A 26,853-nucleotide genomic window follows, 5' to 3' on the forward strand; every position below is an offset into this window, starting at 1 on the left:
GCCAGCCCGCCAGCCCGCCAGCCCGCCAGCCCGCCAGCCCGCCAGCCCGCCAGCCCGCCAGCCCGCCAGCCCGCCAGCCCGCCAGCCCAGCGCCGCGGCACTCGGACCTCGCGCCTTTCGCCACCGGATCCGGAAGTAGCCCCACGCAAGGCGGAAGACCCGCCCGGCCTCCCGCGCGCCGCTGGCGGGGGCGGGCCCTTCCGCAGGCTCCGCCCTTCGCCTTTCCTGGGAGATAAGGATGGGCTCGTTCTGCAGAGGCGCAACCGACGCGCAGGCGCTCTAGTGGGCTGGTCTCGCACTGAGGCCCAAGGGGCATGGACTCCGGGTTCCTGCCACGGCCGGGGGTTCCGTTCCCAACCTGACCTCCCGGTCGCCCCTCTCGGCGGTCCTCGAGAAGGTCTAGAGTTCCGGCTGGCCATTACACCCAGTCTCGGGTTTTCTCCCCTCCCCTGAAGTAAGCAATTTATAAATTGAGCGTCCTGATTTTTATTTCATTAGCAAACGCACATATATAAACAAATTGGGGGATCAGTACGTAAAATGCCATATTGTAAGACAGTAAAACATAAACTCCAGGTAATAATGTAAGGATATATGCGTGTGTGTGTGTACACATATATACATATGCATGTATGTAAATGCATAAAATATAGATAATTGTATACATATAAAACGTGTATATGATTGTATTTATATACACACAAATACCAATAAATATATTTGCTTACATACTGTCTATGTAACTCCAGTATGTAGATATTCCAAGATTTTTTTACGTTTAATCTATACACCCAACACGGGGCACTAACTCGCAACTCCTAACCCAGAGCCGCATACTCCACAGTTGAGCAAGCCAGGCGCCCCAGGATGTACAAATATATTTATATGTATATATACACATATATTTTTTAAGTTTATTTATTTTGAGAGAGAGTGCACGCCAGCAGGGGAGGGGCAGAGGGAGAGGGAGAGAGAGAATCCCAAGTAAGCTCTGTGCAGTTAACACAGAGCCCAACTCGAGGGTCAATCCAAGGAACTGTGAGATCACAACCTGAACAGAAACCAAGAATCCGAGGCTTAACCCACTGAGCCACCCAGATGCCTCTATATTTTTATGCTTATTTGTACATACACATAACCCCACAGAAAATACATATTATTTAGGGTTTGTGTTGTTATTGCCTCACACGGTGCAACTTTACATATTGTTCTGCGACTCACTTTTTTCTCTGGTTCTTTGAGAACCCTCTGCCTTGAAGTAGGTCTATTCTTCATTGTTTTCAGTTTGTTTCATGGTGTCTCTCAGTCAGCTTATTCAGAGCTGTTGGGGGAGTCATTAGGCTACAGTAGGAAATATTTGGGGATCTCTGGCAAGGCTAGATTTGTACTGATGTGTTAACCTAGTTACTTAACCTCATACCTCATTTTCCTGAGTGTAAAACAGGGTTATTAACAGTACCAAACTCCCCACCAGGGAAACTCTGAGTCCAAGGAGTAGTCTCTCCTTTGGTCTTCTTTTTTTATCCGGGCTTACTCTGGGATATTTTTCTGAGCTGAGTTAGCCACTGGGCCTCCAAACCCTCAGCCGGACCTGTGCTGTTCTACCTGTGTTCCACACTGCCTGCCCAGCCCCCATTTCACCTGGTTCTTTCCTACTCACCTTTCTCAGGTCTTCTTAACATCCCTCTCCTCTCCTCACCTAATAGTGCAAGAATTCTGCTGTCTAACTGACCCATCATTTTTTCTCACTTGTGTGCAAACTCATAAAGAGGACCCTGCAATTAAACGCGTAAATGAACGATTTTATTGCTCAGATGAACACTTAAAACATTTTAATGTCTGGAATGACTCCTTCCAATAAATTCTTAACTTGAAAGTGTAAGGACATATTTATAAAAAAGAACTTCAGATTACTCAGTACCTACTCATAACTGCTAGCTGTATAAAGTAGCTCCTCCCGGAGCAAACATATCAAACTTGCTGGCCAGAAATCCTAGAACCAACCTCTCAAATTTTACAGTGCAGAAATAAATTTTTTTATTGTACATCACCTTTTTTTTTTTTTTAATGTCTATTCTGAGAGAGTGTGCATGCAAGTGCCCGAGTGGGGGAGGAGCAGAGAGAGGGGGAGACAGAAGCAGGCTCTGTGCTGTCAGCACAGAGCTCGACTTGGGACTCGGGGCTGGGCCCCACAAACCGTGAGATCATGACCTGAGCCAAACTCAAGAGTTGGACGCCCAGCCCACTCAGCCACCAAGGCGCCCCTTTTGTATATCATCTTTTATAACTACCTCAAAGCATTTTCTCTGTTATGCTCACTAATGCCTTAAGGGTGCGCTTTTCTAGAGTCAAACACATGCCTTCTCAAAACAAAATGTTTATTACTATCATTATGCAAGGAATAGGTAAACCCTTCTGGGAAAATATATATAAAACATTCCGTGTGAGTCACGTTCCATTTGACTAGACTCTGTCCCATCTTCCCCCTTTGGAGAATTAAGTGCTTTTCACTTTCTGTTTGCCCACATCTTTTTCTATTCATTTACATGCACAGACATGTTCCCATAGAAAGCATATAATAGTTTGGACTTTAGTTTTGGGATTCTTACCACATGTTGTATGTATTGTTCTAAAACTTGCTTTTTTCAGTAAATGATTTGACTTCAAGAACTTGTTTATTCTTGCATTTTAGATACTAACATACAGAGCTTCTATAACAGAGTTAGGACACAGATGAAGAATATTTTCAGATCTCCCAGCAGTGATGGGAGATGTATTGCCCATGATACTCCCTTTCTGACTACTCTCCACCCCATTTATTTGCCTGGTGGAGCTTTCACGGTTTTATTTGTTTTTAAGCCATTTCCTTTTAGTTTTTTGGTACCTATAAAAGGGACATCTAATTCTCCCTTCCTCAAAGTGTTTTTGAATATAATTAATGAGTTAGCATGTGTAGTTCATATAGATTATATAGAAGATACACCTGGTATACAATAATATCACAGTAGCGATACTATTAATATATTCTTTCATTAGCTCTAATGTATTTATTACCTTATTACCCCATAAGCAGTTCTGTCCAGGAGACTTCATCTCACCACAGACACCGATGGCCAACGTTGAGATCAGAGAAACCACTCTGGTAACAGCAAAACCTCTGTAGTCCACCTTAATTGTACTAAGCTGAGATATTTTCCAGAGAGAGATGTGGATTTGCTGCAACAGCTCTTTAAGATCATCTACACTCTGAGCTCTCTCTTCCCTCACTGTCTTTCATTCCAGCCTTTGCATATGCTGTCCTGCCCACTTAAGAAAATCCCCATCGCAAGCCCCCGTTTTCAGTCTTAGAGTAAATCTGTGCACACACAGTTCAACGCTGAGGAATATATGTCCTGACACTAATTGTGAGATCATGAGCAAAGTTATTAACTTCTAATCTGTAAAATGGAAATGCTAATTATACCTACTTCATAGTCGTGTTGTAAATGAGTTAACAAATCATATAGAAGAGGTGCCTGGGGCACAGGAAACTCTCAATTGTTTGCTAGTATTAATAACTGTTCCTAACAATGTCTTCGTCTTTGCTCCTAGGAAGCTGATCCTTCTTGCCACCACTGGCTGATGTCCCTCAAGCCAGATATTCTGATCCTGATGGTAGCATCTCCTCATTGGCCTTTCGCCATTAGAATCTAGGCAGAAAGATTTCTTCTCCAAGTGTTTAATTTTGTATCTTCCTCATTCATCAAGGTGAGTTAGACCTTATGTTTTCCTTCTCCCCGGTTCTCTCCCCACCCCTGCACCTGTCCTTGAAACCAAAGAACACGAATGTTGGGTGTAAGTCATGCAGCCACAGGAGGAAACAAAACCTGAGACTTGGAAGGAAGAAATCTCTTCAAATCAGAGGTTCCAGAGAGGGGGTCACCACATACCATGCAGGGCCACAGGGGAAGCACCAAGTTTTGGTCAGGTGGCAGAAGACAGGGGTGAGGGGGAGAGCCTGAGTCAGAACTTTTACTGGGGTTTCCACTCTATTTAGAGTAAGTGGTTTAGGATTGGCTAGTTGGAATCATTCCAGCAGGCTTTGGCTATAGGGTTGGCTTGGCACCTGGCCCTGGGATGATTTTAGGGGCAAGGAAATATTGGCTTGTATGTGATCATTCGATATGGAGGTGGCTGGGTCTGTATACTTGGGATTGGTTGGTTTATACTGACTGATGGAGCCCTTTGCTATCTCTAAGAACTGGCTAGCCAAGGCCTGGGAGGGACAGTCTCTGCTGGCCAGCAAGCTTGTTAAAATGTCAAGACATCATAAGATACAGAAAATTTAAAAACAGATTAATAAGTGCAAATCTGGTTCCTTCTGCCCAGAACACTCCCCTGCCCCAGCCCCTGCCTCATCTGATTTTCTTTTTCTTTTTTAATATTTATTTATATTTGAGAGAGAGACACACACAGAATGTGAGCAGGGGAGGGGCAGAGAGACAGAGACAGAATCTGAAGCAGGCTCCAGGCTCTGAGCTGTGAGCTGTCAGCACAGAGCCCGACGCAGGGCTCAAACTCATGAGCAGTGAGGTCATGACCTGAGCCAAAGTCAGATGCTCAGCCGACTGAGCCACCCAGATGCTTCCTGATTTTCTATTACTTATTCTTTAGGTCTGTAATGAAATGTGACCTGTTGCATTTGTACATAACATACTACCTCCTTCCCTTTATTAGTTTGCCAGGGCTGCCATAACATATCACCACAGCCTGGGACACTTAAACAGCAGAAATGAATCTTCTCCCAGTTCTGGACGCTGGAAGTCCAAGATTAGAGTGTGAACAGGATTGGTTCCTCCGTGACTGTGAGGGAGGGTCTGAGTCCATGCCCCTCTCCTGGCTTCTGGTGGCCTGCTGGCCATCACTGGCATTCCCTTGGCCTGTAAAAGCATCACCCCAGTCCCTGCCTTCACTTTCACATGGTGTTCTCCCTGCATGTGTGCGTCTGGGTCCAAATTTCCCTTTCTAATAAGGACACTGTCATAGGATTAAGGCCCTCTTTAAGGACCTCATTTTTTTTTTTTTTTGAGAGAGAGAAAGAGGAGGGGAAGGGCACAGGGATAGGGATAGAGAGAGAATCTCAAGCAGGCTCTATGCCCAGCATGGAGTCGGGCCTTCAACTGACTGAGCCACCCAGGCACCCCAAGGACATCATTTTTTTTTTTTTAACTCGATTACTTCTATAAAGACCCTGTCTCCAAACAAGATCCCATTCTTAGGCAGTGGGAGTTAGGGCACCAACATTTTGGGAGGACACAATTCAGCCCAGAGCACCACCCTCATAGCTCTCCTGTCATCTCCCTATGTTAGTGCCCCCCACTCTGAACTTCCCTAGTGCTTGTACCCACCCCCGAGAGCCCTTAGTACACTTTATTGTAGATATTACTTTTTTGAAGCAAATTCCACTTCTTTCCTCCCCAAATACATCTCTGGGCTCCTCATTTTTTTCTGTATCATACACACTCTTGCATGCTCAAGGGACATGCCCAAATGGAAAATTGATGAATGAATGGAAGAATGAGCTGTTGAGGGAAAGGGAAGAGAAGGCCAGAGTACATAGCTGTACTCATAATTTAATGTGTTACTTGCCTACACAGCATTTGCAACAGTCTCACTGACTTCCAGAAGGAATCCTCTTGTAATTCATTACACTACACCTGTAACCCAATTAAAAGGTATTATATATTGGGGCACATCAGTGGCTCGGTCAGTTAAGTATCTGACTTGGTTTCAGCTCAGGTCATGATCTCACAGTTCGTGAGTGCAAACCCCACATCAGACTCTGCACTGACAGTGTGGAGCCTGCTTAGGATTCTCTCTCTCCCTTTCTCTCTGTCCCTCTCCTGCTCTTGCTCTATCTCAAAATAAATAAACATTTTCTTAAACAGGTCTTATTTAGTTAGTTTATAAGCAATGTATTATGTTCCAGGAAGAATCCCTTTGCAATCAGTCTCATCACAGTTATAATCCAACCACATGGTACCAGTTCAATATTGAGTTAGAACACCACCATTTAGCAAGTCTCCCTTGGTTATGTTTGATCATGTTCTTCATTTACGTCCCGTAAGTTATTTCAATTTGTTATTTATTATTTGCTATTTTGTTTTCAGCTACTGTGATGAGAGTCACTGCTCATAACATGCTCTAAGTTGTTCTCATTAATTCATGGAGAACAGTTGGCTTACATATGTATCTTTTTTAATCAGCCAATCTTTTATACTCTGACCAGGCTTCTATTGATTATATTGATTCTCTCTCTCTCTCTCTCTCTCTCTCTCATCTTATTTTATTCTTGTGTTTCTTCATTGGTCCAAAACACAAGAACCACATTTAATCATTATGGCAATAACACACATTATGGCTTTGTTCCTGGTAGATATAAATTATTTTAAATTTGAGATGTTATATGGTTCTTTGTGTTTTGCCTCCTTCATTTGAAAGCTCATTCCATTATACATCACTGCTCTTTTGTCTACATTTGTATTCTGACTCCCTTGTCATCTCCTTATGTTCATGGGAAGGACACAGTCTCCAACTGTGTTTTGTCCATCCTCCTCCTCAATTGATTGCTCTCAATTCCAACATCTGTGTGGATGACAGAACAATGCAAAGTCACCTTGATATATAGTTTTCACCATTTTCCCAAGAAAGTGAGGGGAAATGGAGTATTAGAATAACCAAGAGACTGGGGATTAGTGCTTCTCAAACTCTCTGAAGACCCCCAGTGACCACGTTTCTCATATTTTCCATATGTAACACCACTTATATATTATGCCCAAACAAAAAATTGACATCAAAAAAACCTCTTAAGAGTGATGTCAGCAAAAATGGTAGAGTAGGGACCTCCAGGGGCTGTCTCTCCCTATAACACTGAAAATCCTGGCAAAAACTGTCAGAATCAACTTTATAAAAACTCTGGAAGATAGTCACTGGTTTACAGTCACTAAGCAAATGCTTAACCATGAGAAAGACCACTGAAGCAGTCTTGGATTCAGTTCTGGCCTTCTAACTTAGCCTTACCCCATCCAAGACCACAGCAACAGTCTTGAAGGCAGCCAGCATTCCCAATGTGCGCATCTAGTCCAGGATTTCAGGAGACCTTGATCTGAAGGAATTCTGTTGGTCTTTTTTGACTTGCCTGTGGGTCCCCTGAAGGACTGACACAAGGGACATGCCTTTGTTCTTCCCAATCTAAAACTAAAACTCTCTCATGGTGGAAAGATGGCCATGGCTACATGGAGGATGTTACTGGAAAAGAATGAAAACCAAATGGACAAGCCACCAACGGGGCAAAAAATAACTGTTGTGATAAACAATAGACAACGCTGGGGAGAAAAAGCTGTGAAGTGAGAAACTTTGGGGAAAAGGGCTTTGAAAAACTCTGTCATATACTGGGCAACCTAGAAATCCCTGTGCATGGCCAGGGCAGGATGCATGCTCAGCAAAGACCTGGGAAGATCATAAGCTTTCACTGCTGGCTGGTCATTAGACTCTGCATAATCAGGATGTGAAGGCTGAGGCAGAGTTGTAAACAGCCTGGCTAATTGTTGAAGGAATGCCCCAACACAGAGCCAAACTGCAAAGAGCTAGGGAGCCTTTTGTTCTTTCTTTTCTTTCTTTCTTTTTTTTAAAACAATACTCAACATATCCAATTTTTAAAAAAAATTTTAATGTTTATTTATTTTTGAGACAATGCGAGAGACAGAGTGCAAGCAGCGGAGGGGCAGACAGAGGGAGACACAGAATCTGAAGAGGGCTCCAGGCTCTGCGCTGTCAGCCCAGAGCCCGACATGGGTCTTGAACTCACAAACCATGAGATCATGACCTGAGCCAAAGTCAGACGCTTAACCGACTGAGCCACTCAGACACCCAACATATCCAATTTTTAATGAAAAAGTAGAAGCATGCAAACATACAAGAAAGTATGGGCCATTCCCAGGACCAAAAAAATGAACAGTAAATAGGGGAAATCCATATCACTCCTTTACTGTGTTTCTCCTTTACTCTCATACAATGGCCACACTGACAACACTTCTGACACCAGATGTACTGAGTTTATTCTCACACCAAGCAATTCCGTGACACTACCTGGGTGTTCCACAATTTAACTCCATTCTGACACTGTCTATCTGGAGATAGCAGGTCCCCAGGTTATTCACAACTTCTGTCCAACTTGGCTACAAATCAGATGTTCTTGTGACCCCCCCCCACCTTGGATTCAATTATTTGTTAGAGCAGATCATAGAACTCAGGGAAACACTTGTACTTACCAGTTTATGGAATGATATAATAAGGGACACAGATGAACAGCCAGATGAAGAAATGCATAGAGTGAACTCTAGAGGATCTTCTGTCCCCATGGAGTTAGGGTGCATCTCCATCATGGTACTTACATGGTACCAGCCTGGAAGCTCTCCGAGCCCCATACTATTGGGATTTTAGGGAGGCTTCCTCATATGGGCACGATCTATCATTAACTCCACTTTCAGCCCTGTCCCGAGGTTCTAATCATGGCCTGGTTTTTCAGGTGACCAGCTCCCATTCAGGAGCTATCCAGAGTCACCTCATTAGAACAAAAGATGCTCCTACTGCTCTTATCAATTAGAAAATTACAAGAGTTTTAGGAACCCTGTGCCAGGAATGGGGCTGGAAACTAAATTTTTTTTAATTATACAATCAAAATACCACAAACATAAACTGTCCCTGAGAAAACACAGACTTTAAAGCAGCTGTCTTAAATATGCTCTAAGAGCTAAAGGAAACTAACACACACACACACACACACACACACACACACACACACACACAAAGCTGAAGAAAACCAAGAGGATGATGTCTTAATAAATATGGAATATCAATAAAGAGATAGACATCATAAAGTGGAAGAAAATATAGATTTTAGAGGTTAAAAGTACAATAGCTGAAATGAAAAATTTGCAGAAGGGGTCAGCAGATTTGAGCAGATGGAGGAATCAGCAAATGTGAAAATTGGTCTGGCAAAGTGTTCCTATCTGAGAAACAGAAAGAGACAACAATGAACAAAAAAGGAACAGAGAAACACCCTGTGGAACACTGTGAAGCAGACTAACATATATATCATGGGAGTCCCAGAAGGAGAAAAGAGAGAGGAAAGGTGCAGGAAGAATATTTGAAGAAAAAATTATTGAAAACTTACCAAATCTAAAAAAAAGACAGTAATCTACATATTTAAGAAACTCAGTGAACTCAAGTAGAATAAACACAGATCGGTATACACCAAGACACAGGATAATCAAACAAGGATGAAAAGAATTTTGAAAACAGGGAGAGAAGCAACTTGTAACATACAAAGGATCTTTAGCAATATTAACAATAGATTTTTCATCAGAAGCCGTGGAGGCCAGCAGGCAGTGGAGTGACATATTTAAAGTACTGAAAAAAGAAAACTGTCAACGAAGAATTCTATACCTAGGAAAACTATCCTTCAAGAATGAAGGAGAAATTAAGACATTCCGAAAGAAACAAAAGCTGAAGGAGTTTGTTACTAGTAGACCTTCTGTACAAGAAATACTAAAGGAGGGGAGCCTGGCTTACTCAGTTGGTGAAGCATGTGACTCTTGATCTCAGTGTTGTAAGTTTGAGTCCCATGTTGGGTATAGAGTTTACTTAAAAATAATTTAAAAATCTTAAAAAAAAAGAAATGCTGAGTCACCTGGGTGGCTCAGTTGGTTAAGCAATCCAACTTCAACTCAGGTCAAGATCTCATGGTTCGTGAGTTCGAGTCTCACATTGGGCCTTGTGCTGACAGCTCAGAGCATGGAGCCTGCTTCACATTCTGTGTCTCCCTCTCACTCTGCTCCTCCTCTGCTCACACTTTGTCTCTCTGTCTCTCAAAAATAAATAAACATTAAAAAAAAATAAATGCTAAAGGGAGTGCTACAGACCAAAATGAAAGGATACTAGATAGTAACCTGAAGCCTATACAAAGAAATAAACAACGCTGGTAAAGATGACTACATAGGTAAATATAAAAGCCACTATTATTGTTACTTTGGTTTGTGACTCCTCCATTTTCCTATGTTATTTAAAAGACAGATGCATAAAACAATATTTATAAATCTATGTAACATGAAAACTATGTATAAAGAGGAATCGGTGACAGTAGGCCTGTAAAGGGTCAGGGATGGCAATATATAAGAACAAATGTGTTGTGTACTTTAAAACTAAGCTGGTATTAATTCAAACTAAGGTGTTATAAGTTTAAGATTTTCATTGTAGCCCTCCAAGTAACCACTAAGAGCACAAGTAAACAAATATATAGAGAGAAAAAGAAATGAAAAAGGAATCAAAGCAGAACACTACAATCAGTTAAGCACAAAAGAAGGCAGGAATGGAGAAATTGAAGAACAACAAAGATATGGGATTCAGAAAACACATAAAAAATGGCAGAAATAAGTTCTTCCTTACTCTAAATGTAATGGGTTTGGGGTGCATGAGTGACTCAGTCAGTTGAAGATCCAACTCTTGATTTCAGCTTAAGTCATAATCCCAGGTCAATGCCCTCAGTGTGGAGCTTGTTTGAGATTCTCTCTTTATCTCCCTCTATACCTCCCTTGGTCTCTCTCTCTTTCAAATAAATAAATAAATAAATAAATAAATAAATAAATAAATAAATAAATGTAATGGGTTAAGCTCTCCAATTAAAAGGCGGAGATTGGCAGAAGGTATTTAAAAATTTTTTTTTCAACGTTTTTCATTTATTTTGGGGACAGAGAGAGACAGAGCATGAACGGGGGAGGGGCAGAGAGAGAGGGAGACACAGAATCGGAAACAGGCTCCAGGCTCCGAGCCATCAGCCCAGAGCCTGACGCGGGGCTCGAACTCACGGACCGCGAGATCGTGACCTGGCTGAAGTCGGACGCTTAACCGACTGCGCCACCCAGGCGCCCCTGGCAGAAGGTATTTAAAAAACAACAACAGGGGAGCCTGGGTGGGTCAGTCAATTAAGCGTCCAACTTTGGCTCAGGTCATGATCCTACAGTTTGGGGTTCAAGCCCTGTGTCAGGCTTGGTGCTGACAGGTCAGAGCCTGGAGCCTCCTTCAGATCCTGTGTCTCCCTCTCTCTGCCCCTCCCCTGCTCATGCTCTGTCTCTCTCTCTCAAAAATAAATAATAAAACATTAAAAAAATTTTTTAAACAAAACAACAACAAACAACAAAACTCCACCCTCTACCTTTTAAATTTTCAAAAAATGAAAAAGATATTCTATGCTAATAATAGCCAAAAGAGAGCTGGAGTGGTTATATTAATATTGCGTAAAGTAGACTTTAAGCCAAAATTGTTACAAGAGACAAAAAGGGGTATTATATATTGATAAAAGGATGAATTCGTTGAGAAGATATAAGAATTATATACATACCTCATAGAGCCCCCAAATATATGAAGAAAAAGTTGACAGAATTGAATGGAGAAATAGACAGTTCAACAATAGTAGTTTGGAGACTTAAATACCTCACTTTTAATAATGAATAAAGTAACTAAACAAGATCAGCAGAAAAATAAAGGAAGTGAACAACACTATAAGTCAGCATTCTCCAGGACAGACTGTATGTTTTTTGGTTTTTGTTTTTGTTTTTGTTTTTTTTCAGAAAGCATGAGCAAGTGAGGGGCAGAGGGAAAGGGAGAGAGAATCTCAAGCAGGCTCCACACCAAGCGGAACCCTACACGAGGGGCTCAATCTCACAACTGTGAGGCTACAACCTGAACTAAAATTAAAAGTTGGACACTCAACCAACTGAGCCACCCAGGCACCCCAGAGCAGACTATATGTTAAGTCACAATAAATTTAACAGAACTGGAATCACACAAAATATCTTCTCTGACCACAATAGAATGAAACAAGAAATCTGGAAGGAAAACTAGAGCATTCACAAAATATGTAAGCTAAACAATACATTTCTTTTAAATATATTTTTAAGTTCATTTATTATCATTTTTTTAAACTAATCTCTACACCCAACATGGGGCTCGAACTTACGACTGCAAGATAAAGAGTTACATGCTCTTCCTACTGAGCCAGCCAGGTGCCCTTTTTAAAAAATATATATTTTTAAAATTTTATTTATAAACAACACATTCTTGTTTCTTTTTTTTTAATGTTTACATTTATTTTTTTTTTTTTCAACGTTTTTTTTTTTATTTATTTTTGGGACAGAGAGAGACAGAGCATGAACGGGGGAGGGGCAGAGAGAGAGGGAGACACAGAATCGGAAACAGGCTCCAGGCTCCGAGCCATCAGCCCGGAGCCTGACGCGGGGCTCGAACTCACGGACCGCGAGATCGTGACCTGGCTGAAGTCGGACGCTTAACCGACTGCGCCACCCAGGCGCCCCCGTTTACATTTATTTTTGAGACAGAAAGAGACAGAGCATGAGAGGGGGAGGAGCAGAGAGAGAGGGAGACACAGAATCGGAAGCAGGCTCCAGGCTCCGAGCTGTCAGCACAGAGCCCGATGCAGTGCTCGAACCCACAAACCACGAGATCATGACCTGAGCCGAAGTTGCACGCTTAACCAACTGAGCCACCCAGGCACCCCAATACATTCTTGTCTCTTTTGAGAGAAAGAGAGTACGTGAGCGGGGGAGAGGGGCTGAGGCAGAAAGAGAGAGAATCCCATGCAGACTCCACACTCAGTGTGGAGCTTCACATGGGGCACCATCCCCTGACCCTGGAGTCATGACCTGAGCCAAATTCAAGAGTTGGACGCTCAGTCGACTGAGCCACCCAGGCACCCCTAAACAATACATTTTTAAACAACAATTTGGTCATAGAAGGAATCACAAAATAAATTAGAAAATACTGGGAGATGAACAAAAACAATCAGAACTTATGACATGCAATGGAAAAAGAAACTTAGCGCTATAATGTCTATATTTAAAAGAAAGGTCTTGCGGCATCTGAGTGGTTCAGTGGGTTAAGCGTCCAACTCTTGATTTTGGCTCAGGTCATGATCTCATGGTTCATGAGTTTGAGCCCTGCATTGGGCTCTGTGCTGCCAGTGTGGAGCCTGCTTGGGATTCTCTCTCTCCCTCCCTCTCTGCCCCTCCTCCCCCCTTTCTCTCAAAATAAATTAACTTTAAAATTTATATGTTAACAATAAAAAATATCTATATATTTTATTTTGTTTTTTATTTTTGAGAGAGAGGGCAGGGGAGGGGGGAGAGAGAGAGAGAGAGAGAGAGAGAGAGAGAGAGAATGAGTGAGATCATGACCTGAGCCAAAGTCAAAGTCGGACACTCGATCGACTGAGCCACCCAGGCACCCCTAAAAAAAAAACAACAACAAAACCAAAACAAACTATATATATATATATATATATATATATATATATATATATACACACACACACAAGTATATATATACTTGTGTATATATATGTATATATAAATAAAGATCTCAAATTAATAGCTTATACTTTAAGGAACTAGAAAAAGAAGCACAAACTAAGTCCAAAGTTATGAGAGGAAGGAAACATATAATGGTAGAAGTGAAAATAAATGAAATTGTGACTAGAACAATAGAGAAAATCAATAAAATCAAATTTGGTTATTTGAAAAGATTCATAAAACTGACAAACCTTTAGTTAGATTAAGGAAAAAAAGAGAATTCATTAATAAAATCAGAATTGAAAATGGGGATCTTACTACTGACCCTACAAAAGAAAAGTATTTTAAGAGAATACTATGAATAATTATACACCAACGAAATACATAAATGGATGAAATGGACAAATTATTAGGAACATACAACCTCCCAAAACTGCCTCAAAAAGAAATAGAAAATCTGAGTTGAGTGTTTTTATAATGAAAGACTGTTGGATTTTGTCAAAGGCTTTTCCTATATTAATTGACAAGATCATGTGGTTCTATTAATGTGGTATATAACAATTTAGGAAGTTGAATCAATAATCCAAAACCTTCCAACATGGGGCACCTGGGTGGCTCAGTTGGTTAAGCATCTGCCTCTTGGTTTCGGCTCAGGTCATGATTTCATGGTTTGTAAGATTGAGCCCTGTGTCAGGCTCTGCACTGACAGTGTGGAGCCTGCTTGGAATTCTCTCTCCCTCTCTCTTCCCCTCCCCAGCTCATGCTATCTCTTTCTCAAGATAAATAAATAAACTTTGAAAAATTTTAAAACAAAACAAAACCTTCTAACAAAGGAAGTCCAGGACAAGATGGCCTCACCGCTGAATTCTACAAAATATTTAAGAAGGATTAACACCAATACTTCTCAAACTCTTCGAAAAAACAGAAAAGGAGAAAACACTTTCTGTGTCATTTTACAAGGCCAACATTATCCTGATACTTAAGCCAGACAAAAACATCACAAGAAAACCACAAACTGGGGGCACCTGGGTGACTCAGTCAGTTAAACATCCAACTTTTGATTTCAGCTCAGGTCATAATCTCACAGTTTCACGAGTTCAAGCCCTGTATTAGGCTCTGTGCTGACCCCATGCATAGCCTGCTTGGGATTCTCTCTCTCCCTCTCTGCCCCTCCCCTGCTCACACTCTGCCTCTCTAAAATAAATAAACAGACTTAAAAAAAAAAAAAAAACAAAACCCTGCAGGGGCGCCTGGGTGGCTCAGTTGGTTAAGCATCTGACTTCGGCTCAGGTCATGATCTCTTGGTTCGTGTGTTCGAGCCCCGCGTCAGGCTCTGTGCTGACAGCTCAGAGCCTGGAGCCTGCTTCAGATTCTGTGTCTCCCTCTCTTTCTGCCCCTCCCCAGCTTGGGTTCTGTCTCTCTCTGTCTCTCAAAACTAAATAAACATTTAAAAAAACAAAAAACAAAAACCCTGCAGACCAATATCCATTATGAATGTAAATGGGAAAATCCTCAACAGAAAACTCGCAAACCGACTCCAGCAGTATGTTACAATGATTAAACTTGTGACTGAGTAGGATTTATCTCAGGAATGCAAGGGTGGGTCAGCAAGCGGAAAAATCAATCAGTGCAATATACCACATTAAGAGAAGGAAGGGGAAAAGATCCCAATCTCCTGATCCTCTTAAATCACGTAGAAAAAACATTTGACAAAATCTAACACCGTGTCATGATAAAAACACCCATCGGACAAACAATAGAAGGGAACGTCCTTAATATTATAAAGGGAGTATAAAAAAAAATCCACACCAAAAGCACAAACAAAAAAGAAAAAATAAACTGGATTCCATTCAAATTTTATAATTTTTGTGCATTAAAGGACACTATCAAGAGAGTAAAGCAATCACCCCAGAGTGAGAGAAAATATTTCCAAATCATGTCTGAAAAGAGTCTAGTAACCGGTTTAAAGGACTCTTACAAGTCAACGATAAAAAGACAAATAACCCAATTTAAAAATTGACAAATGGCTTGAATTGACATTGCTTCAAAGGTGATATGCAATGGCTCATGAGCCTGTGAAAAGATGCTCGACATGATTAGGGAAATACAAAACCACAACGAGATGCCACTTCACGCCCACTGGGAAAAGCATAAAGAAAATAACACGTGTTGGCAAGGATGCAAAGAAATCAGAGCCCTCAAACGCTGCAGGTGGGAATGTAAACTGGTGCAGTCACTGTGGAAAATGGCGTAATGGTTCCTCAATAAGTTAAACACAGATCTGACCACATGACCCAGAGATTCCACTCCTAGGTACACACACACCCAAAAGAATTGGGAAAAAAAGGTGTTCAGGGGCGCCTGGGTGGCTCAGTCGGTTAAGCGGCCGACTTCGGCTCAGGTCATGATCTCGCGGTCCGTGAGTTCGAGCCCCGCGTCGGGCTCTGTGCTGACAGCTCAGAGCCTGGAGCCTGTTTCCGATTCTGTGTCTCCCTCTCTCTGACCCTCCCCCGTTCATGCTCTGTCTCTCTCTGTCTCAAAAATAAATAAACGTTAAAAAAAAAATTAAAAAAAAAAGAAAAGAAAAAAGGTGTTCAAACTAAAACTTGTACACAAGGGTCATAGCTGCTCTGTTCATGACGCCCAAAAGGCAGAAAGAGCCCAAATGTCTATCAACAGAAGAACGGATGAATAAAATGTGTTGTGTCCGTATAATGGAATATGATGCAGTCATAAAAGGGAATGAAATACTGATCTATTCCACAGGGTGCACAGACCTGGAAAACATGCTATGCGAAAGAAGCCAGATATAAGAGATCAAGATATAAGAGAAGCCAGATATAATGGTTGCCAGGGGCTGGTGTATGGAGAAAACAGGGAGTGACTGCTTAATGTGCAGGAAGTTTCCACTTTAGGGTAGTGAAAAAAAATCCTGGAACTAGTAAGTGTTGATGGTTGCATAACATTGTGAATGTACCTAATGTCACTAAATTGCACACTTTAAAATGGTCAAAATGAGGGGCGCGTGGCTGGCTCGATCGGTGGAGCGTACCACTCTTGACCTTGGGGTTGTGAGTTTGAGGTCCATGTTGGGTAGAGAGAGATTGCTTCAAAATAAAAAATCTTTAAAATGGTCCAAAATAAGAGGTTTTACGTTGTATTTTACCACACTTTAAAAAAAAGCAATGAAGTAAACATTCGTGGGTACGCTCTATAAATATGATGGTTCTCTCCAATGGAGCCATCTCTAAGGAGTTTCTGTGAAGTAAGTTATTGAATATCATAGAAACTCAAGATACGGTACTTAAAGAGTTTTGGGGTTTCTTATATATGGAGAGTTCTGCGGCTTGCTTTTATCACTGGATAATGTGCCTTATGGAACTTCTGCCCACTAGGTGATGTAGAATAGTTTCTTTTTTAAACTGATGATTAGGGGCGCCTGGGTGGCGCAGTCGGTTAAGCGTCCGACTTCAGCCAGGTCACGATCTCGCGGTCCGTGAGTTCGAGCCCCGCGACAGGCTCTGGGCCGATGGCTCGGAGCCTGGAGCCTGTTTCCGATTCTGTGTCTCCCTCTCTCTCTGCCCCTCCCCCGTTCATGCTCTGTCTCTCTCTGTCCCAAAAATAAATTAAAAACGTTGAAAAAAATTAAAAAAAAATAATAAACTGATGATTAGTATTCTACAGACCTTTACTATCCACTAGGCCAGTCACTGCCAACCTGAAATGTGGCTCATACCACATGTTAAGATGATAATATTTGGAGTGTTTTGGATTAAATCAAATATATTATTAAAATTAATCTCACTTAAAAAAAACACCCTTTTTAAATGTGACTACTAGAAAATTTAGAAATACGTATGTGGCCCACTTTATATTTTATTGGATAGCATTAGTCCCGACTGCTTATTCAGAGCCCACAAGAGTAGGTTGAAGACCAGAAAAAAAAAAATCAGTGATCCCAGGCAGAGTCGGTCTGTGTTGTATTTCATGTATTTGCCGTGCCTCTCCTCCCTGATGTCCACATTTTGTAATTCTTACCAGATTTCTCCCTTCCCTTCATCTGAGCTGTATATATTTCATGGTCTTAGGTGTTCTCTCACTTGTTTCTTGCAGGATGTTTTTTTTAATGTTTATTTATTTATTTATTTTGAGAGAGAGAGAGAGAGCACGTGCACATGAGCCAGGGAGGGGCAGAGACAGAGGGAGAGAATCCCAAGCTGACGCGGGGCTTGATCTCACAAACCGTGAGATCATGACCTGAGCCAAGTTCAAGAGTTGAATGCTTAGAGGTACCTGGGTGGCTCAGTCCGTTGAGCCTCTGACTCCGGATCAGGTTCGAGCCCCATGTCAGGCTCTGTGCTGACAGCTCAGAGCCTGGAGCCTGCTTGGGATTCTGTGTCTCCCTCTCTCTCTGCCCCTCCCCCGCTCACACTCTGTCTCTCTCTGTCTCTCAAAAATGAATACATGTTAAAAATTTTAAATTAGTTAAAATTAAATAAAATTTGAATCTAGTTCCTCCTCAGGCATACCATGCCACATTTCAAGTAGTCCACGACTGCAGTGGCCACTCTGTTAGCACAGGATTTTATCATCATTACAGAGAGTTCTCCAGGACAGAGTCGGCTTGGAGCTTTAAGAATGTGGATTCTGGGGCGCCTGGGTGGCTCAGTCGGTTAAGCGTCCGACTTGGGCTCAGGTCATGATCTCGCGGTCCGTGAATTCGAGCCCCGCGTCGGGCTCTGTGCTGACAGCTCAGAGCCTGGAGCCTGCTTCGGATTCTGTGTCTCCCTCTCTCTGACCCTCCCCTGTTCGTGCTCTGTCTCTCCCTGTCTCAAAAATAAATAAACGTTAAAAAAAATTAAAAAAAAAAAAGAATGTGGATTCTTCCATTTATTAGCTTGTATGACCTTGAACCAGTTAGTTAACCTCTCTTTGCCTCACGTAACTCACCCATAAAATGGAAATGCTTATAATACCTACCTCATGGGGTAGTTGGAAGGATTGAATAAATCAACATGTGTAAATCTTTAGAAGTAATGTCTGGCACATAATAACCTCTGGTTAATGGTTAACAACTAGTAGTATTGTCTTTTGTAAACTCTGTGGAGACTTGAGTTTGTCGTCAGACATTGATTGTCATTCTTCCGAACAGAGAAACTTTTGGCCTTCTTCCTGGGCATCTTTTGCCAAGTTCAGCTGTATGGTGAGAAATTTTTCTGAGAGTTCTGACAAAGTTTCCTTCAAATACTCACCAGGGTGAGTTAGAATTAGGATTAGAAAAATAAGAAACACGGGGCACCTGGGTGACTCAGTAGGTTAAGCGTCCGACTCTTGATTTCGACTCAGGTCATGATCTCACTGTCATGAGATTGAGCCCTGCGTTGGGCTCCACGCCCTTTCCTTGCCTTTCCTCTCTCGACTCGCTCTTCCCATCTCTGTCTCTGAGTCTCTCTGCTCTGAATTGCCCCCACTAATTTCACCTTGCACGTTGCCACTCAATCTGCAGGGCTCGGTCTCGGTGGGCTGCAGGAAAGCCCACTCTGAACTTCTTTTCCTACTGATCTGCCCCTCCTCCATCCTATTGTTACCCCACACACACACACACACATTTCCTTCCTGCAATTTTGGGACTTGCTGCTCACAGCTGCTTTATATAAACACCCTAAAGTTCACTGAGGGCAGGGACTAACACATCATTTCTCTCCCTGACTTCCAGAGTAGATGCTAGGTGGGTATTTGCTGCATGAATGCACGTGTGAACTGTTTCAAGAGATAGGAGCTATATACAGTTAAGTTTGGGGTTTATTAATGAATGGCTTGATTGCACAGATGCATATTGAAACATCTTAGTAAGTGCCACGGGAGTCCTTTTAGGACTAACTGCATTGCATTTGTAAATTGATCTTAATCTTGGGGCGCCTGGGTGGCTCAGTCGGTTAAGCATCCGACTTCAGCTCAGGTCATGATCTCACGGTTTGTGGGTTTGAGCCCCTTTTTGGGCTCTGTGCTGACAGCTTGGAGCCTGCTTCGGATTCTGTGTCTCCCTCTCACTACGCCTGTCCCCCAGTCACACTCTCTCTCAAAATAAATAAACATTAAAAAAATTTAAAAATAAATTTATTTTTATCTTCATACTATAGGTATCTTATTGAGTTCTGGAAAGAATTCTTTGGGATCAGTCATGTTGTACTTATAATCTTTAAAAACTGAAGTACACTCAGAAAATCTTTTCATTCAGAAAATCTTTCTTTAGGACCCTTGATCATAAGTTTTAGGCCCTGCACATTTTTCAAGTTTATTATTTATTCCTTAGCATTTTAAAGCCTTAGCTTTAGCTAAGGAATTAGCTATTCCTTAGCATTTTAAAGCCTTAGCCTAACCCTAACCCCATGATTATGTTTGTTATTTTTCTAATTAGATATTGCTAGTATATAGATTTCGGTTGGCTTTTTTACTGTGGTAAAATGGTACACAAAATTTATCAGCGTGCCTGGGTGGCTCAGTCGGTTAAGCATCCGACTCTTGATTTCAGCCAGGCTTGTGGAAGTAGTCACGCTAAGCCCGTGGAGCCGCGTGTGGAGCCTGCCTGGGATTCTCATTCTCACTCTCTCTCTGCCCCTCCTTCCCCCCCAAATAAATAATAAATAAAAAATATTCATCATTGTAACCATTTTCAAGTGTACAATTCCATAGCATTAAGTAAATTCACATTCAATTGATTTTTTTATATTCATGTTTTAATCAGCCACTTTTCTGAAAACTCTTCAGGGGGCTCACATATTTTCTCTTTTTTTCAAGTTGCGGTATACAGATGAAGATACGTTTTCTCCATTCTGATTGAAATATCTTGTGGGATTTTTTGGGTGGGGGGCAAACTTCCAGGACTGTGTTTAATCATTGTTTAGAATAACATGCATTCATGTTCATGAATTGGACAGGTGTTTATTTCCATTGTAAATCTAGGAAGTGAGAGTTTTCCTTATAGCCTCGACCAGCCAGTTAGACCTGATTAGACCACTCAGTTTCTCCTTTGAAACCCCTAGTCTGCTGAATCAAGTTGCACATTGAACCTTCTCCTTGCTACCAACTGTATTATCAGTGTTCATTTGTGCACATTTCCAAGGTCAACAGAGTTCTTAAATTTTTTTTTTTACATTTATTTAGAGATAGAGAGAGAGAGTTGGGGAGAGGGAGAGAGGGGGGGGTGACACAGAATCCAAAGCAGGCTCCAGGCTCTGATCTGTCAGCACAGAGCCCGATGCAGGGCTCAAACCCATGAACTGTGAGATCATGACCTGATCCGAAGTGGGACGCTCAACTGACTGAGCCACCCAGGCGCCCCTAAGGGCAACAGATCTAAGGGGGGACAGACTTTGCTCCCAAATAGTATTTGCTCCTCAAATCCTGGCATCCTTTTCCTATCCTTTTTTTGCCTGTAAAAAGTTCTATTCAACCCTCAAGGACCCATTTTCAGTGTCACCACCTTCATAAAATTTTTCCTGAATGTCATCTACTGGGAGGGTTATTCCCAACGCCTCTAAACTTCACCTTCTTAATTTAGAGCATTGTCACAATGTGGAGTAACTAATTATGTATAACTCTGTATCCTAAACAGAATGGCCTCTGGAAAGTAGATACAGTATCTCCAGTGCATGGTTTATTCTGGGTTCTAAATTAATATTTTGGCAATACATAAAGGAGTGACTTGGGATCTATTAACCTCAAAATAAACCTGGTCTAAGATTTGTTGAGTCATAGTCTCAGATTTCCTTCATAGGAGACTGTGGTCCTCAGAAAATCAAATGTATCTTTTCTTGAAAACTTTTGGGCTTTAATATCTTATGTTGGGTTGGGGGGAGGGGGTGTTAATTATCCATCAGGATAAAGTCGGCTTTGATAAGTTAAACAAGCCTTTCATTTCACGAGAGTCCAAAGCAAGACCAAAGAACTCAACTAATAAATAAAAGCTGGAGCCGGAATTTATATCTAGTCTGTCTGTCCCCAAACAGCACTCTGTGATGACTGTATCTCAGCCCAGGCTGCAGGGACAAGTCTATTGATGGTGTCATCTGAGCACTCTTTCTTTTCTTCTTTTTGTGTCAAAATACTGTAGGTACTTCTTTTGAATGTGCTTTATGACTACTCCATTTTTTTCATGTTTATCTTATTTCCTCTTTGTTCATAGTGATGGTGAGTAAAAGCTGTAAGAGGTAAAGGGCCTGGTTTTGTTTGTTCCAAGGGGCGTAGGGCAAAGATTGAGAGATTCTAAGTACTCCATTCTATTGTGGGTGTGGAGTTCCCAGGGACAGGGTGGCCTGGGTGGTGGAATTAAGTTGGTGCTAGATGAGTCCTTGATAGTTACACTCGCAGTGGTCGATTGTCATCCTCCCTGACTCATCCAGTTTTTTTCAGGGGCGAGACTGGTGAGTTAAATGGGCATGTGACAAAGACCAATAGCCCTGCAGCCTTTATATCCATAAGGTACAGCACTAATATTCTCAGCCATTCCCTGAAGAGTTATTCTTTTGGCCAGAGAGGGCAAAGAGAGGGTGAAGGCTTCCACCTTGCTTTTTCTGCCTTGCTTTCAACCTGGAAGTATGACCATTTGGATGTTAAGTTTGGAAACTTGGGAAATGACCGCTGGGGCCCACAGATCCAATGTGTGTCTTGTCCCCATATGTTACTACTCTCTTAGCAAAAAAGGAGCTTTGGGGGTGCTTTGGGTTCCCATCTGTCCTCATTGTCTCTCTAAACCAACGGCTTAGAAATATCCAGGTATTCCTCTCTCCTAGTGTATGGTTACCCAATTAAATGGCCAATTAATCCTTTAAACCCAATTAAATCCTTCTTCGGTGAAGGATTTGGAGAATCACTATTGTATACACTTCTATGGATCTGGCTTCTCTTTTATCAAATGGTGATTTTGACTTTCCACTGGGAAAGTCAGGTGACCTCAGCCTTCTGCACATCCAGATTTTACATATATATATCCTTTGATTGTAGGTAGTATGTCTTTGTTGACTGCCCATCTACCTTGCCCCATGATCTGTTAGCCTCCTCCGTGGATCCCTGCGAGTCAGATGCTCGTATATGCCACTCTGATCCTGCTGCCCACTCATGCCCACCTCGATTCTGAGGGGTAAGTGCTGCCATTCAGCCTCTGTCATTCCAGGATCCTATCCCTCCTCTGGCCTACAGATGATAGCCACCACTGAGTTTCTTCAAGCTGACGGTGCCCCCACCCCCTTGGCCTTGTTAAGCAAAGCGCCCCCCAGGCCTTTTCAGCAAGTATGATAGTCAGTTGGTAGTACCCATTCTCCGGTGTTCACTTCCCTCGGCCTATTGAGCCCTTCTTCCACTATCTTCCATGGAACTCTTGGTGTGTCATGACTTAGTGTGACTCACTTCTTTTTGCCAAGTACTATGCATACAGTGTATCAGTACTGGCCACTGGAGGCCCTTGACAAAGTGTTAGATCAGTATTGTGGGAGGGTGCCTCTATATCCCTTATTACCGCTTCCCTCCTCTTGATCGAGCCCCTTGAGATCCATTTACAGGATTACTTACGGTCCTGCTGGTATATATCAGCCAGGCCCTGGCTACTTCAATGTATCATTCCTCTCCTCCCTAAGTAGGCCTAACATTTATCCAATCGGGCCATACTGACACCTAACCTTAGTGACGGTCTGGTGGCCATGGGGCCTGTGGGCAGATCCTAAAGAAAGCACTGTATTGTAGACTACTTGTCTCATTTGAGGCTTCTGCCTCGTCTTTAGGTTGGGGGGCTGGGCTGGGCCGCTTCTGAAAGCCCAAAGGGTTCAGAGCAATCTGAAGTTCATTGTGGTTAACTTATCGTCCCTAGTCTTGGTGTTCTACCTCTTCTTTATCTGAGCCCTGACTTCGGTGTTGGAGACCAACTATGGCTGAGAAGTCAATCACTTCTTTTTTTTTTTTTTTTAAGTTTCAATTATTTATTTTAAGAGAGACAGAGACAGTGTGAGTGGGGAAGGGGCAGAGAGAGAGAACCCAAGCAGGCTCCATGATGCTTGTGCAGAACCGGAAGCAGGGCTCAAACTTACGAAACCGAGAAATCATGACCTGAGCCAAAATCAAGATTTGGACGCTTAACCAACTGAGCCACCCAGGCGCCCCTCCGAGTCCATCAGTTTATAGTTCTGCTTCTTCTAAGTGGACCCCTGGGCCTGGTCCTCAGGACTGCCTGTCCTCTGACTGCAGATGATGGTTGCGACAAGGCATTAAAACATCTCTCTGGCTTTTATGCTTTGCTTTATATTGATGACTAACTGCCCAGGACCTGCCATGCTCCTTCTTTAAAGGACCAGTCATCGAATTTCACAGTTCTTTCAATGACTATTTTCCCCACATTCCCAAACACCAGGGAGATTGAATAGGCCAGCCTATGCCCTTCTATCCACCTTCCATCCCATCTTCCCCTGGGTGGGATTTTTATACAGCTTCATGGCGACCAGTGTCTCACCTGTCACCTGGAATCTTATCCTTAGACTCTGCTTCCTAGGACCTTTCCTGGTACCTGCCATCTTAAGCCAGGCTTGAAACAGAATTCAGAGGCACGTACTATATGAAGAGTGTGCTCTGGAGGGAAAGGGAAGGAAGGAAGAGGGCAGGGAAGGAGTCAAGCAGGGATGTAGTGGAAGACGAACTTCTTTCTGATCCGACTGGACCTCTGGAGCCTGCGCTGCACTGCTAGTTGGGTCACAACTTGAGGCAAGGCCTTTCAGGACCTCTTTGTCAGCAGGCCACCAGTGTAGGCTGCAAGGGGGGGGGGTGGTGGGAGGCAGAGTCAACTTCCCCACGAGGCAGCTCCCCCTTCAGCCAGGAACAGCTGGTGAGAGAAGGGGCAGCTGTGACTTATTAGCAGCTAACACTCAGCAGCTGGGAGGGTAAGGGGTGCATCAGCGGGATAAAGGGGATCTGGTGGGGCATTTACAGCACCCGCTATAGGCTCCCTAAGTGTCTGGAGGTTCTCGCAAAATCTAATGTATCACTGGGACACTTTCTGTTCTTTATCTGAATTGGGAGGTGGGGCAGTTGGGGTGAATTTGCCTCCAGCATAAAGGCAGTTTTTTTTTTTTGTTTGTTTTTGTTTTTTTAAAGAAAGGCAGACTGCCACGTGCAGCGCCTCATTTGGATGTGTCTGGAGTCTTGGAAACTTGACTACCCTACGTTCTCCTACAAATGGACCTTGAGAGCTTGTTTTGGAGGTTCTAGCAGGGGAGCGCAGCTACTCGTATACCCTTGACCGAAGAACGGTCCTCCTCTATCGGGGAAGGTCGTCCTCTTCGACCGAGCGTGCAGCTTCGGGAGGGACGCACATGGAGCGGTGAGGGAGGAAGGGGACACCCGCCTAGCCGGCCGGATCAGCCGAATCAACCCTGGCGATCAATGGGGTGACAGATGTCGCAGCCAGATCGCCCTCACATCCAAGGCAGTTTTGATAAAGGCAACAGGCTAAGTAATCTCTGTAGGTCACACAGTTTGTCAGCACTGAGGCAAAGTGAAATCTCCAAATAGCGCTCACTTTGTGGAAGAAAACAAGTTTCTGGGGCAGTTTGGCTTACTATCTCAGTTAAAGACCAGCTCATGGACTTCCTAATATCCCTTGCAACCTCTCCACTTATGTTGTCAGTCTGTTATAATAATCGGGACTCAAACTCTTTGGAGGAAAAAGCCCTCTGCTTTCAAGGCACAGAGGAGGGTGGAGAGGGGTCAGTAACCCCGCCCACAAGAGCCTGTCTGGTAGAGAACGCTAAGGGGTGGTGTTGTAAAAAGCCCCCTTTCCTATCTAAGTTGCTCAGGTACTGTATTAAGAGGAGGGCTGTGGGGCAGCTTGTCAACGGAATGCAAAATGGAAAATGAAATTAGAAGGCAAACGTCTCCTGTGACTTCCAAGGGTAGCAGTTTGAACTACCACAAGACTTAGGTGAATATTAAGGATCTGGCTCTTTAATTCCTTCTCCTTCTGAATTTAATCATCTGAAAGTCATTTGGGGAAGGCAAGTAAATTACTGCGTCCATGCCTATGGCCCTCCTGCTCTTGCAGACCTCTTATTAGTGTTGAAAGGGCCACGAAGGTGAAATTCCGTAACCATTCTTCATCAGGAAGTTGCGGTGTTCATCCCAAAAGTGGGCACTGAATTTTGGAGGTTTGGAATTCACCTTTCCCGTTTTTGTGTCCTCAGACGACTTCAGTGTTCTCCAAGCACACAGGTGATACTGTAATCACACAAGTGATTTCTTTCCCTAACAATAGTGAATTAAGTGCCACCATAAAAATATGTGTGGTCTGTAGGGGGAGCAGTAAGATTCTGATGGTGGGTTCAAGCAGGGCTTCTAGAAGCAGATGTAGGAATAGGGTGTTTGTAGGAAGATGTCTCTTTGGGCTGGGACACACACAAGAGGAAAGGCCACCGGGGCCTCAGTGTCAGGTGAAGGAGTTTAGACTGTTCTGTGGGTCGAGAAGAGGCAGAAGCAACGTCTGACCTGTGTTTTTTCAAGATCAAGGATGATCACGGAAGTCACAGAAAAATAACGGTTGAAAAGAGAGTAAAGACTAGGAGGGGAGCAGAAAGGAGACTGAGGGAATGGGCGTGGCGAGGAGGTAGCCTCCGGGAGGGTCCGGGTCACAGTCCCAGGGTAGGTGGGGCGGGTGGGGCTTGGTGTAAGGGGTTAGTTAGGCCATGGGAAGGACTCAGGTTAGTGTAGGAGTGCCTGGTCCTTAAAGCAGAGAAGGTCCTCCCAGGACCATCAGGGAGGAGCGGGGACGCGAAGGAGAGGCGCGCTGCAGATCTGAATTAATTAGTTCTCGCCGTGGAGACATCCAGTAAGTGGTGGGGAGTATGGATCCGGCAATGGGGAGCAAGACCTGGTCTAGTTGCCCCAAGGAGTGTGCAGTGCTTGGATGAGGCGCAGTCCAGACGGGCTGGGCAGGGCCTGGCCTTTTCCGGAGCCAGGTTTCAAACTCTCCCCTCCCGGTCACGCAATTTATGAAGTCTGCGAGCTGGCGCCCGGCTGGCTCCGGCGTCCTTAAAGGCTGGGTCGCTAGGCCGAGGGACGAGTGCCGCAGGGGTAGCGGCGCGGCGCGCGCGCGAGGCTCTCCCCGAGCCACGTCCGTTTGGGGGGGCGCCCAGGTCCGCCGCGTCCCCGCTTAGGCCGGACGGGCCCAGGCGCAGCCAGAGCCTGGCTCGGGCCCCGCGGCCGCCGCGCGCCGCTCGATCCGCTCCCGCCGACCGCTCGGGGGGAAGGACCGCCCCGGCCCGCGCCGCGCGGCTTGGCTCGGCCAATCAGCGCGCCCCTTCCGCGGCGCCCCGGCGCTCCAGTGACGCGCGCGCCAGCCTGCGCCCGCGGCGCTTTGACGACGGCCCCTCCCGCGCTTGCCCGGCCCGTTAGCTGCGCGCCGCGCCTCTTGTGC

At 43.7% G+C, this 26,853-nt stretch overlaps 1 long non-coding RNA gene across 2 annotated transcripts in view; it reads left to right on the top strand.

Annotated features, from left to right (window-relative positions):
• The window catches only part of LOC125928288 (uncharacterized), a 17,238-nt gene extending 695 nt beyond the window's left edge, over window positions 1-16,543 (top strand). The window contains exons 1-3 of one of the 2 annotated variants that reach the window (XR_007459618.1): window positions 8-454; window positions 3,592-3,747; window positions 16,170-16,543. This is a non-coding gene — a long non-coding RNA (uncharacterized LOC125928288). Of the gene's footprint in view, window positions 1-7; window positions 455-3,591; window positions 3,748-16,169 lie in introns of those variants that run through there. The other variant, XR_007459616.1, reaches the window with a different exon arrangement.
• The last annotated feature ends 10,310 nt before the right edge of the window (window positions 16,544-26,853 follow it).

Source organism: Panthera uncia, chromosome E3 (genome assembly GCF_023721935.1).
Source record: "Panthera uncia isolate 11264 chromosome E3, Puncia_PCG_1.0, whole genome shotgun sequence".
NCBI lineage: Eukaryota > Metazoa > Chordata > Mammalia > Carnivora > Felidae > Panthera > Panthera uncia.